The following is an 11,602-nucleotide window of genomic DNA, read 5'->3' as shown; positions in this document are numbered from 1 at the left end:
CCCTTCCCAAGTGCTTCTTTTTTTGTTTGAAATATAGCTGACTTCCAGTATTATTTTGGCTTCGGGTGTAAAACTAATTATTTGACATCTGCATACATTATGAAATGATCATCACCGTGGTAAGTCTCATAACCATCTGTCCCCATATAAAGTTATTACAATAAAGTTATTATTGACCACATTTCTTATGCTGTATATTACATCTGGGTGACTTATTTATTATATAACTGGAGGTTTGTACCTTTCAATTCCCTTCACTTATTTCTCTCAGCCCCCTCACTGCGCCCCCCTCCACTACCTGGTAACCACCATTTTTTTCCTCTGTATCTATGAGTATGTTTCTATTTTGTTCAGTTTGTTTTATTTATATTTCACATATAGTGACAACATATAGTCTTTGTCTTTCTCTAACTTACTTCACTTAGCATAATATTCTCTAGGTCCATACACGTTACAAATGGCAAGATTTCATTTTATATGGCTGAGTAATATTTCATTAATATATATAATATGTATGCATTATATATGTGTGTATATGTATATATTTATATACACACACACACACATATGAGTGAGTGAGTGAGTGAGTGAAGTTGCTCAGTCGTGTCCGACTCTTTGCAACCCCACGGACTGTAGCCTATCAGACTCCTCCGTCCATGGGATTTTCCAGGCAAGAATACTGGAGTGGGGTGCCATTGCCTTCTCCACATATTTATATATACATCACATCTTTGTCTATTTGTATATTGATGGGCACTTCAGTTGCTTCCATATAATGGCTATTCTAATTAATGCTGCAATGAACACAAGGCTGTATATATTATTTGAATTAGTATTTTTGTTCTCTTCAGGTAAATACTCAGAGATGAAATTGTTCTATCATATTGCTGGATATAATTCTATTTCTAATTTTCTTGAGGCACCTCCACAGTGGCTACACCAGTTTAAAATATTACCAAAAGTGAATGTATAGAACAGACTTTTGGACTCTATGGGAGAAGGCGAGGGTGGGATGATCTGAGAGAACAGCATCGAAACATGTATATTATCAAGCGTGAAACAGATCACCAGTCCAGGTTCGATACATGAGACAGGGTGCTCAGGGCTGGTGCACTGGGATGACCCAGAGGGATGGGATGGGGAGGGAGGTGGGAGGGGGGATCGGGATGGGGAACACATGTAAATCCATGGCTGATTCATGTCAATGTATGGCAAAAACCACTACAATATTGTAAAGTAATTAGCCTCCAACTAATAAAAATAATTGTGGAAAAAATAAATAAATAAAATCTTACCAACAGTGAACGAGGTTCCTTTTTCTTCATAGCTTACCCAGCACTTGCTATTTTTGGTCTTCTTGAGAACAGTCATTGTGACAGGTGTGAGGCTGTATCTCACTGTGGTTTTGATTTGCATTTCCCTGAAGGTTAGTGATGTTGAGCATCTTCTCCCATGTCTGTTGGCCATCTGTGTGTCTTCAGGACTCCTTATTCTTGACCTACATATAAATAAAAGTTTTCCAGAACCTAAAGTCTAGAAAGAGACAAGTGGTCAATTTAAAAGAAGATGAAAAGAATTTGAAGATGGGCAAAGAGGAACAAGTGGAATTCAGTGGAGAAGACAAGGGGGAGAAGGAAAGGGAGGCAGGGAGGAGAGCAGAGGTGAAGGATGGGATGAGCAGAAATCCTGCGAGCAGTGATGGCAGACTGGGAGCCGGCGCCCCTCACAGCCTGCATGTGGCTGGAGGTGAGCAGTCCTCAGTAACCAGGGCTTGTCTGCTAAGTGGCAACAGCAAGCATGTCAGGGAGGAGCAGGAGCTTGCCGCGGTACTGCCACAAGCTCTGCAGAGGGGCCATCAAACACCAGACCAAGTCCAGGCCAAAAAACCACCTTGCCCATGTTGCTCGGGCACCAACCTGCCTCAGCTCAAACCCCGCAGCATAGCCCCTCCCCCAGGCTGTGTGAGTTCCAGCCACACCACAGCCTCTCCTGGATGACTGGGCATCCATCTCTCCAGCCTCCCAGGGAGCGACATCCTCCATGAGGCCCCGGTTTCCACACCGGAAGTCTGACAGAAAAAAACCTGCTGATGGCAAAGACTGGGGCCGGCTGTGGGCTCTGCCAGCCTGGCCCTGGGCTGGGGTTCCTGCTGAGTCAGTCGTTCGCTCTTTCGTCCTCTTAGCCTGCCCAATATGAAGAGAGCTGCTCTGGCAGAGGACCATTTAAACAGCCTCCCTCCTCAGCTCTGATCGTCTCGTGGCAACAGAGAAGCGGCATGGGCAAGTCGGGCCCTGTGCAGTCTCCACACTGTCATGTCAATTCTCCAGGAAATTGGTCCTGAATGTTCACTGGAAGGACTGATGCTGAAGCTGAAATGCCAATACTTTGACCACTTAATGTGAAGAACTGACTCATTGGAAAAGACCCTGATGCTGGGAAAGAAGGAAGGCTGGAGGAGAAGGGGATGACAGAGGATGAGATGGTTGGATGGCATCACCAACTCAATGGACATAAGTCTGAGCAAGCTCCTGGAGTTGGTGAAGGACAAGGAAGCCTGGTGTGCCACAATCCATGGGGTCACAGAGTCGGACATGACGTAGTGACTGAACTGAACTGATGGGAAGTGAAGTGACAGTTTCCCAAAAAGCAAAAGCCCAGGCCCAAAGGCCAGCCCTCCCCCTGCCCTTTGGGACCCTGGCTCTGTTTTCTTTGTCTGACTTGTGAAGCACAGAAGCACCTTTCTGCTTCTGTTTAGACAAGTGAACACAAACACGGTGAGAATCAGAAAAGACCTCTGCCCTCCCACAGCCTAGTTCCTGCTTGACATTCATAGTCGTGTCTGAGCGCTGAGGCTGAGGGGTCACAGGGAACCTCTGGGGGTGCCGTGTGGCTGCCTGGGAGTCCCACCAGGCTGGGTGCCCCACCTCCAGCCATACTGAGCCCCAGGAACTGAGGCACTGGCCTTTTTGGTGACAACAAAGTCCCTCACTTTAAAGGGGAAACAACACCAGAGCTTCAAATGGCTTGTCTCGGTTAGAGGGGAAGAGAAATCAAAGAAGTTGTTAGTCCGACGCAGGAAATCCCTAAGTGCAGACATGACCCAGTGACCCTTCCATGAATGAGTCCTCGGGAGCAAGATGGCTGGGCTGAGTCAGCTGGATACAAAGTGGGTGGTGGTCTCCCAGGCCTTCCACTCCAGGCAGGTGCTGCAGCCGCTGACAGCAGGCTGGGGCCCGGGCTCCACACAGGTGTAGGCCTCTAGAGGGGGGATCCAGGTAGTGTGAGGGGGGAAGCTCACCCAGACTTCCTCAGTGTCTCATGGGTCTCTGGAGGGTACAATTCCTCTGTCACAGGAGGGTGGGAAGGAGGGGAGGGGGTCCCATCACAGGACCATAGGTGGGGAATGCACATCCAGGGGTCATCTCTGTGACTATCATAACTTCTTCTGGTTATAATATTTTTTCTAACAAATATGGTCATTGGAATCTTCCATGATAAGTATTCCGTTCATGAACAAAGGAGCAGGAAGCACTAGCTGGTAATACGATGCAGAGTAATCGTGAGCTAAGTGAAGAGAATGATGCCTGGCAATTTTTAAGCATCGGACAGAGTGGTCTTAACTGTAAAACTATACTCCATCGCCCCACAACAGCCCCACATTCCACATTTTACCCCATCCTACAACAGAGCTGAAGCTCCAATATTTTGGCCACCTGATGCAAAGAGCCAACTCACTGGAAAAGACTCTGATGCTGGGAAAGATTGAGGGCAAAAGGAGAAGTGTGCAGCAGAGGATGAGATGGTTAGATAGCATCACTGACTCAGTGGATGTGAATTTGAGCAAACTCCAAGAGACAGTGGAGTACAGAAGAGTCTAGCGTGCTGTAGTCCATGGGGTTGCAAAGAGTCAGACACAGTTTAGTGACTGAACAACAATAAGAACACAACAAAGCTCATGATTTTTGAGCTTCAGTTGAGCTCTAAATTGTCTGTACCTGGTTCAGTACTGGTCCTGGGAGAGTAGACTGGCATCGTTAGGCTCTTCGCATTGTGTACAACCCCAGGGACCAGACTAGTTCTAGGAAAACTGTAAAGTTGAGCCTCTCTGCCACCATCAAGCACCCACATGATCTAGGCTCAGCCACTTCCCACTGGAAAGCTTCAAAACTCTCTGGTTCGGACCCACTGTTTGGATATGGTCCACTATGGATCTGGATTCAACCACCACTTTACTCCAAGTGATAATTGTTTTCTGTAGGTTTTGGCATTCAGCTGAGAGCCAAGCATGTCCACATTTCACTCAATAAAACTAAAGACTTTCTTGTGAAGACATGAAGAAACCAGATTCATGAAACTAAGGCCAGGTGACAGCCGGCTCCCACTATCTATCAGTGGCCAGCTTGTTGACAGTTCTCTTTTCTGAAGCCAAACCAAGACCTAAGCTGTTTAGGAAGAGAAGGTCCAGATGTAATTTAGCAGGAAAATGAGATGCCAGCTCGTCAACATTGCATCTCCAAGTCCCTTATTTCTCTCAGTAGACATCTGCTGCTTTTGGCTTCAACATTACAATGGTATCTATCAGTAGTAGCAAAGAAGTTACTCCTGAGGCTCCAACATTGGACTGACATGTGTTTATTCATTTTGTTTCCCTTTATTACAAAAGGCTTTGATTATAATTAGTACATTCCATGGAGTGTTATTGGGTTTCAGAGTATGTATCTGCAGTAAATATATTTCCTTTTCACACTAAGAAACTCGATACACTGGTGTTTAGTCGAAGTATATATTGAATCTCATAAATGAATATAATTTGCCCACAGATGTCTGGACAAGTCTGGACATCTTCATTGTGTGGGAGCCTGGGGTTGGATGATAGAGGGTGAGAGATGTCCTGGACCTTTTCCCTTGTTGCCATAGGCTTCAGTGGTTATGGTTTAGGAAACACCCTTGACCTTGGACTCATGTTCTCCCAGAGCGAGTGGGAAACCACAGCCAGCTATCAGCTATAGAGCCTTGCCCTGGACTTTTGGCCACGTGCATAAACAATGAGCCAGGCAAACTCGATGGTAATTAATTCTTTTTCCATTTAAACTGCTACTCTAATTGCACCTTATATGGTGACCTGTTTGGTCTCCAGAGAAGCTTCTCCCGATATTTGCGGCGGTTGGACTTGTGTCAAAAAGGCAGGGTTCAGAACCTTTGGAACTGCCAACCCCCTTTCTCAGTCCCACTGACACTTGCTTTGCCCAGGTCCACCACCTCCCAGCCTGTGACCGCTCTAAGTTCACGCCTTCATTTTGAGCCTAGCACCCACACCTCAGTTTTGCCAACCAAAAACATCTCCAGACGTTAACAAATGTTCCCAAGGGGACAAAAATGCCCTGGTTGAGAACCACTGGGGGTTTACACTCTCCTTCCTGGGAACTTCAGCCCACTGGGGGTTTACACTCTCCTTCCTGGGAACTTGCACCCTTCTCAGAGGTCTGAGTTCCATCTCAAGGTCAAGGGCGCTCCTGAATGCACACAGCTCCTCTCCTGCTAGGCAGTGGGCTCTTCATCCACCATCCTTGCCACCCTCTGTGCACACTCCTTCCTTACACAGAGCCTGTTTCGTCACACAGGGACCAGGGGCCTCCACGGGAATCAGTTCCTAAGGCACTTGGCAACCTTCAAAGGAGGAATGACTTAACATGGGGCCAAACAGAAATCAAAAGTCTAGAGATTCTGCCTATCACTGGCTGCCGTATAGGTGTGATGATATTAAGCCATTACGCAGAATGATTTGCAGATAACTCTAATACAGTTCTAACATTACAGGGAAAGTGTTAGTCACTCACTCCTGTCTGACCCTTGGCTACCCCATGGACTGTAGCCCGCCAGGTTCCTCTGTCCATGGGATTCTCCAGGCAAGAAAGTTGGAGTGGGGTACCATTCTTTTCTCCAGGAGATTTTCCCCACCCGGGGATTGAACCCAAGCATCCTGCATTGCAGGCAGATTCTTTACATCTGAGACACCAAGGAAGCCCTCACTATTACAGGAGGTCTTGCAAAATAAAAGGCCAACTACTCTCTTAATCACTGCAGAAGATTTGAATGAAAGCTGGGAAAAGAAAGCACAGAAGGCAGAAAACCAAGAGATTTGATTGTCAGTTCAGACAACAGTCCCTGAGGGGCATTCGAGAGGGCTTGGGATGACATTATTTCGCATTTAAAGTTGTTGCTATCTCTTCCTTCAAAGTGAAAAACAACCATTTTTGTTTGGTTTGGCTTTCTTTCTGGTTTAAGATTCAGCACATCACCCAGCTTGGTGGATTTCATTGAAATATTTTCCCCAAATGACCTACAGTTTCATTTTCTAGTATGCTGCCACCCACCCACAGCATAGAAGCTGACGATTGACATTCTGTAATTTTCAGTAAGTTACTGAAGCTTTCCTGTGTGCTTCAGTACTACTGCTGCTTGTTTCAGGTAAAAATAAAGAAAGTGGTTATTATGCTGCTGGAAAAGTCAGTTGTAGCTCTATGATGATATCACTCTAAATTGTGGAAAGATTAGGGATGCATGGCTGGATTGAGCAAGTACAGGTCAGCAATTTCACATTAAATTGCTTATTGCAAGGTGGGGCTGGAAGATACCACAGAGCAAATCCAATTTACCTTGAAAATAATTAGTGAGATGCAAAGGCCTGGAGACGGAAGAGTTCTTGGAAATTAATTATTGCTGTTGACATCTAGCCAGTCTCTTTCAGCGGCAAGAACAGTCTGCAGCTAGAGATTTCATCTCTTTGAGCACTGCTGAAAGGATCTGTTGGATTCTGATCTGAAATCAGCTTGACACTAGCATTATAGGGAGACACTATAGCATGATAGTGCTCAATAAGGAGCTGAACAGTCAGAGGGTCAGATGAACTTCAAAATGCACACTCAAGAGGAAAATGGAAAGCAACATCTGAACGGATCTAGGGTCTGAGGCTCGTCTAGTAACCCAGGTACTGTCCATTCCTTTGTGTGGATAAGGAGAGATGAATGTCTTCTTCACTGCCCTCAGCCAGCACACCCTCAGTCACTGAAGACAGACAGATCGAACAGAATGACACATCCCATTTCTAGCATGCAGTTCACAGCACCCTCACTTGGGAGCATTCAGGCTCTAAGGCAGAAACTGCAAAGTCAATTAAAACCATCAGCAATGACTGGCAAGGAAACCTGAACAAAATAAATGGGCTGGAAGTCAAAGCCCCACCAAGGGACTGGGCCTCGCGTCCCACAAGGGAAGGGGTGAGAGGTCAGAGCAGATCACCTCATGGCAGCGAGGCATCCTTTGTCCTTTCAATCTGCTCCCTTCATCCACACTGAGGATACAAACGGTGAGAACAGGTTCTACCAGTCCTGCAGGAAGGGTAAGCCTGCAGAAAAATTCAGCTGAAGGAATAGGCGAAACAGCCACCGGAGGCTGCTCTGCCCACCAAACACCAAACCACCAGAGGTGTTACTGGTGTGTGTGACCTTTCCGTAGAATCAGCCCAAGCAGTCAACATTTGGATGGCAGTGGGAGCCCCCGCCCCCCAAAGTGTCACTGCCTTTGTGGCCGCAGCTGTGGCGAGAGATGACTCACTAGGGCTGCAGACAAAGCTGCAACTCACAGGATAAGCAGGGAGGGAGGGGGAGACAACAGAGAGAACAGATCTGTCAGCTAATAAGTTGAGGCTCAGGTACAGACACTCAGCCAAAGGCAGCAGGACCCATGCTCTCCAGTATGAACATTTGGAAGAGACACCTCCTTCCTCCAGGGCACACAGCCTAGTGAGCAGATGGTAGGCTGAATTTTAGGGTGCAGTCACTAAACCAACAGACATGTACCCCATTGTTGTCATCGCTGTTGTTCAGTTGCTAAGTCATGTCTGACTCTTTGCGACTCCATGGACTCTTCTGTCCTCCACTCTACTCCAGAGTTTGCTCAAATTCATGTCCACTGAGTTGGTGATGCTATCTAACCATCATACACCTTGTCACCTTCCATATCAGTCATGTTCCAGCAGGAAAGAGTTGGCACACTCAAATTAGGGTACTTTGTGGAGAGTTTAATAAAGAGGCATCCCTCAAGGTGAGGGCAGGGTGTAGGGAAGGAACCACGACAGAGAGCACAGAGTTCCTAGTGGTAGGGGAAGCACACTGACTGAAATCGCCCACCCTGGCCAGGCACCATGGTAACCATTTGCATGAGTTGTTTTAGGAGGTCCTGGTAATGAACACGGAACTAATAAGCCACCACCAACCGGAAGAGTTCAGGAAAGGTCAAAAGGAGACACCACCTGTCCGACCACCACCCAGAATCCTCCTCTCTGGCATCCATCTTGGCTGAACAAGGCGTGCACCACCAGGAAGGACTCTGAGTCAGAACAATTGGCTAAAGACAACCCGGAAACTAATCCCATCACCATAAAACCCAAGACTGCGAGCCATGTGACAGAGCAGTTCTCCTGGGTTCCCTTGCCCTCCTGCTCTCCACCTGGGCGCCCTTTCCCAGTAAAATTTCTTGCTTTGTCAGCACATGTGTCTCCTTGGACAATTCATTTCCGAGTGTTAGACAAGAGCCCAGTTTCGGGCCCTGGAAGGGGTCCCCCTTCCTGCAACACGAGGCTCAAGGGATGAGGGTCAGGGGACCACTAGGACCTGGATCAGGTGAAAGGTTTCCAGGCAGGTGCTGTGATCTCTGGAGAGTAGCCTGCCAGAGACAATCTCACTTGGAGGACACCCAGGAAGTAAATACCCTAACCTCACTCTGCTTCAGCCCTCCAGACTGTTTCTGGGGTCCCTTGTTGGCTGAACTCAGATGGAAAGCCATAGGTGAAGGGAGCCCATGGATGCGGGCAGCCTCCCAGGCAGAGAAGCAGGTAGACGATGAGAGTGGGCCTAGAGGTGCACACGGGAGGGACCCACCATCCAAGGCAGGGCCACCCCAATCATTTATTCATCTTTCAAATGAGTATTCAGAGACATCTCCTAGACAATGCACCAGGTTCACAATGACGTGTCTATAACGAATCCCTACCTTAAGAAGGGCTTCCCTAGTAGCTTAGCTGGTAAAGAATCCACCTGCAATGCAGGAGGCGCCAGTTCGATTCCTGGGTTGGGAAGATCCCCTGGAGCGGGGCATGGCAACCCACTCCAGTATTCTTGCCTGGAGAATCCCCAAGGACAGAGGAGCCTGGTGGGCTACAGCCCATGGGGTCACAAAGAGTTGGACACGACTGAGAGACAAAGTACAACCTCAAGAAGCTTTTTTTGCTACTAGGGGAGATGGGTTTTCATTGTTATTTGTTTGGGAGTTTTGTTTGTTTTGCCTGTGAATCATAAATCTCTTCCAAAGAATAGATGCAACAATTTTGGGAAATCAGAATTCATTTCTATTTCCAACCATGTGACTTTAGCTTCCACGCTGATTAGAGGGGGCTGATGTTATCTTGAAGACTTCTGACAGTTTGCATTTTATGAGTCTGTCTGCTTGGTAAGGCATTAACCAGGGAAATATTAAAGTTTGCAAATTCGGGAGGTGGGAGGGGGGATCAGGATGGGGAATACATGTAAATCCATGGCTGATTCATGTCAATGTATGACAAAAACCAATACAATATTGTAAAGTAATTAGCCTCCAACTAATAAAAAATAAATGGAAATAAATAAATAAATAAAGTTTGCAAATTCACCAACAGACCCAGAGGGACAGTGTGATGATACAATTTTCGATATGTTAAAAAAAAACGAAAAGGCTAACTAACTGCAAAAGGTGGGGGGTGGGGGAATCAAGTAGAGTCTTCTTTCTCTTTTCGCTGTAAATAGGATAGTATGGATTTGTTTTCTATGGACAGTGCTGATTCACCAATGATTTAAGGGTTGCTAATGGGTGTTTTCCCTTCTCATTTGCAAATGGAATATGTTAAGAAATTACTCAACCACTCCGTGTGTCTTTTAATTAAAACCTACCTCTCTGCACAGACAAGCAGAATTTGTTTTCACTGCAGGCAGGGGCTGGTTGACCTTTCCAGCTTCAGAGGGCCTGAAACATGGCTGGCACAGTCACCCTTTTCACAACAAAAACCCATGAAATCTGCCTAAATAGACTAACCAAATTGTTTGATTTTTCTCAGAACTCATTGCTTTAGAATTCTCTTCCCTTCTCTTCTCTCTCTCCCTCCCCTCCCGTCCTCCTCATCTTTCCTGTCTCTCTCTTTCTTCATGCCCCCCTCTTCCAAGCTCCTTTAGGAACACAAAATGCAGCAGGAGATGACACATTTGTGAGCCCAATGTCTACCCCTGTTTGAAAATATGAAACAAACCATATTTGTTGGAAAAAATATATTAGTCCCAATGTGACAGGCAAAGAGTTCTCCTATTCAAACGCTAGTAAAAATGAATAAAAGTCTGACTCTGATAAGTAAACAGACAAAGGACACAACCAGACAATGCATTCAGAAATCGCAGCTACTGAACAAATATGGAGGGCAGGATGTTCAGCTTCATTTACTCGTTCATTCATTCATCCATTTGTTAAATAAATATTTACTGAGCACCCACTGTGTGCCAAGCACTACACAAGCTCCTGGACACCTATAGATAAATAAAAGAGTTTATCATCAAAGGGTTCCTCTTCAAGAGAGACCTGAAAACAAGAACCATGGAGCAGGCTGTTTTGTTTAGGGAAATATAAGCAGTTAAGAAGCTAAAATGCTTACGGTAGAAATAGTAAAGATGTCCAGAGGCGAACTCAGCAGCCGTGAGAGTGCTTAGTGAGTGCTTAAACAAGTGCCAGTTTCAATGAGAAAATAGCAAATATTTTTAACAATAATACTTAATGTTATAAAGCAAGAGTGAATCAAGATGACCTTAACCATGGTTCTTTAATTCTATTTCTGGAGTTCCATATTAAGAGCATAATCTATCAGGAAAGCTATATGCCACAAGAAATTTATATATCATATAAAATATTACTAGATACAGTAGTAAAAATTGTAATCACCCAAAATACCCAACAACCACAGAAACATTCAGTGAGTTACGGTATATCCATTTGTCTGACTACTCTGTATTCATTAGAAATGCTTCTAACATATTAACTGCAAAATTGAAAATTATGTAAACACTAAATAACACCTGAAATACTTGAAAATAGGCACAGAAAAAAACCTCTGGGAAACAATATGTTAAAATGCTAACAGTGATTAAGTTTCTTCTTCCTAGGTCCTCCCAGTTTTTCAATAGAATGAAAAGCCCAACTGGCATAGAATGAATAGTTAACAATAAAACAAAATCTTACCCATGTCAAGCAGCTCTCTACTAATTGGAATTCAAACAACAGAAAAAGCAGGGCATCCTGAGTCCTGGATGGTAGGCCTGTCTCACTACTCAGAGCCATGATGAATAAGCCCTTTACTTCTCTCATTCTGCCTTTGGAAAGTAAGAGAGATGCACTGAATTATCTTCAAAGCCCTTGCTGCCCCTAAAATCTATGAATCTTGACATCCTAGAAGGCAGAGTACATGCCTCAACTTTCACTGAAATCACTAACAGGCATAGAGACACTTCACATAAATCCGGTGCAAAAC

At 45.5% G+C, this 11,602-nt stretch overlaps 1 long non-coding RNA gene across 1 annotated transcript in view; it reads right to left on the bottom strand.

The window, feature by feature from the left end:
* Positions 1–1,304: 1,304 nt before the first annotated feature.
* LOC133073893 (uncharacterized) overlaps positions 1,305–11,602 on the bottom strand; it is a 72,478-nt gene continuing 62,180 nt past the window's right edge. Inside the window, exon 3 of the long non-coding RNA XR_009697061.1 lies at positions 1,305–1,498. This is a non-coding gene — a long non-coding RNA (uncharacterized LOC133073893). The remainder of the gene's footprint in view (positions 1,499–11,602) is intronic.

The sequence above is a fragment of the Dama dama genome, chromosome 19, assembly GCF_033118175.1.
Source record: "Dama dama isolate Ldn47 chromosome 19, ASM3311817v1, whole genome shotgun sequence".
NCBI lineage: Eukaryota > Metazoa > Chordata > Mammalia > Artiodactyla > Cervidae > Dama > Dama dama.
This window is presented reverse-complemented; position numbering and strand designations above follow the sequence as displayed.